The 2638-nt window shown below is 51.8% G+C and overlaps 1 long non-coding RNA gene across 2 annotated transcripts in view; it reads right to left on the bottom strand.

The window, feature by feature from the left end:
- The window catches only part of LOC104917452, an 8218-nt gene that overhangs the window by 4403 nt on the left and 1177 nt on the right, over window positions 1-2638 (bottom strand). The window lies entirely within an intron of this gene.

The raw sequence follows: 2638 nt of genomic DNA, 5'->3' as shown, positions 1-2638 counted from the left end.
TCCAGGGACGGGGCACCCACACCCTCTCTGGGCAGCCTGTTCCAGCACTCTTTCTGTAAAGAACTTCCCCCTAACATCCAACTTAAATCTCCCCTCCCTCAACTTAAAACCATTTCCCCTTGTCCTGCCATTATCAACCCTTTCAAAGAGGTTGATTCCCCTCCTGTTTGTAGGCTTCCTTTAGGTAGTGAAAGGCTGCAATGCAGTCACCCCGCACCCTTCTTTTCTCCAGGCTGAAAAAGTCCAGCTCCCTCAGCCTGTCTGCAGGGGAGGTGCTCCAGTCCCCTGATCATCTTGGTGGCTCTCCTCTGGACCCTCTCCAACAGTTCTCTGTCTTTCTTGTACCGGGGGCTCCAGACCTGGACAGAGTTCTCTAGATGAGGCCTCACAAGAGCAGAGTAGAGGGGGACAGTCACCTCCCTGTCCCTAATGACCACCTCTCTTTTGATAGAGCCCAGGATACCATTTGCCTTCTGAGCCACAAGGGCACATTGCTGGCTCATGTTAAGTTTTTCACCTATCAAGACCCCCAGGTCCTTCTCCACAGGGCTGCTCTAAGAGAACCGCTCCTTCCAGTCTGTATGGATGCCTGAGATTCCTCTGGCCCAAGTGCAAAACTCTGCACTTTGCTGTGTTGAACCTCATCAGGATCACTTGGGCCCACCTTTCGAGCATCTCCAGGTCCCTCTGAATGGCATCCCTTCCTTTCACCATGTCAACTGAAACACTCAGCTTGGTGTCGTCAGCAAACTTGCTGAGCGTGCACTCGATTCTGTCATCGATGTCATTGGTAAAGATGTTAAAGAGCACCAGTCCCAAGACAGACCCCTGGGAGACGCCACTCGTTACCGGCCTCTACCTGGACACAGAACCATTGATGACCACTCTTTATCTGCGACCTTTCAACCAATTTCTTATCCATCGAGTGGTCCACCCATCAAATCCACATCCATTTTGGAAATAAGGATGTGGTAAGTGACCATGTCAAAGGCCTTGCTCAAGTCCAGGTAAATGACATCGGTCACCTTTCCCTTGTCCACCAATGCCGTCGCTCCATCACAGATGGCCACCAGATTGGTTAAGCATGACCTTCCCCTGGTGAAACCATGCTGGCTGTCTCAGATCACACGCTCATTCCTCATGTGATCAAGCATGTCGTCCAGGAGGATCTGTTCCATGATCTTCCCAGGCACAGAGGTGAGACTCACCTGCCTGTAGTTCCCGGGGTCCTCCTTGCTCTCTTTCTTGTACATGGGAGTGACGTGACCCTTCCTCCAGTCATCCGCGTCCTCACCTGACAGCCACGACTTTTCAAATATGGTGGAGAGTGGTTCAGCAACCACCTCAGTCAGCTCCTTCTGAACCCTGGGATGCATGCCATCCAGCCCCATAGACTTGTACACATTCAGTCTCATGAGGCAGTCTCAGACCTGCTCTGTCCTCACAGTGGGGTGGGGGGGGATTTACCACCCCGGTCCCCACCTCGAGGTTTAGGGATTTAGGGATGCAGGGCTCAGGGATGTGGAATCCTGGCCTCCAGTGAAGACCGAGGCAAAGAACTCATTCAGTACCTCAGCCTTCTCTTCATCTGTTGAAGCAAGTTCTCCTTTTACATTTGCCAAAGGATGTACACTCACTTTGACCTGTCTCTTCTGGCCAATGTACCTGTAGAAAGTCTTCCTATTGTTTTTCACGTTCGTCGCCAATTTCAGTTACGCCTGCACCTTGGCTTTCCTGATCCTATGTCAGCAAATTCAGATGGCATCCCTGTGTTCTTCTCAGCTGACACGCCCTTGTTTCCAGAGCTTGTACACACCAGCTCTCCTCAACATCTTTGTTTTTAAAGGCAGCATCCCAGGGGATCTTAGCCAAGTTCCTCAGCTACGATCCTTTTACCCCTCAGAGGTAAGCTAGTTCCACTTGCAGCCATCATGCCAGGTGCCAAGTAAGTTGCCCCGTGGTCAAAAAAAAAACCTAAAATTCCTGTATTTGCACCAACTTCTAAGCCATTTACTTATGAGGTGGGTTTTTTGGATCCTCTCAGTATCCTGCCATGCCACTGAAGGTATAGAAGAAAACACCACCTGCATGCCTGCTCCATCAACTACCCTCCCCAGTCCCTTGAAGTGTTTCTTGATAGCCCTGAGACTTTTCTCAGCGACTTTGTCACTGCCAGCCTGGACTGTCAGGTAATAGTCAGAATCAGTAATAATCAGAAGGGCAAATCAGTCCAGGAAGTTTCCTAGAAATGTTCCTGATCCATGCCCCAGGGAGGCAGCACACCTCATACGGGTAGGGTCAGGCCAACACGTAGGGCCTTCCATTCCTCTCAGCAGAGAGTAGCCTATGACAAACACCCTTCTGTCCTTCCAAGTGGAGGCAGTCTTGAGGCGTGGGGTCAGCCGCTTCACCCAAGGCAACCTCATGGGTAGACCTCCCTCCACACCCCCACTCACCTCTCCCTCAAGTTCCAGGGCCTCAAACCTATTGCACAGAGGCACCTGGGGAGCCGAGGATGGTCAGGATGGGGGATGCCCACTTCGTTGAGCCGGTACCTGTTTCCACTCCCCCTCCTTTCTCAAATTGTTGCTAGGGGGAGGAGAGGACAGGGTGCTCACTGCAGCACCATCTGCTGGCC

Source organism: Meleagris gallopavo, chromosome 1 (assembly GCF_000146605.3).
Source record: "Meleagris gallopavo isolate NT-WF06-2002-E0010 breed Aviagen turkey brand Nicholas breeding stock chromosome 1, Turkey_5.1, whole genome shotgun sequence".
In the NCBI taxonomy this organism is placed as follows: domain Eukaryota; kingdom Metazoa; phylum Chordata; class Aves; order Galliformes; family Phasianidae; genus Meleagris; species Meleagris gallopavo.
This window is presented reverse-complemented; position numbering and strand designations above follow the sequence as displayed.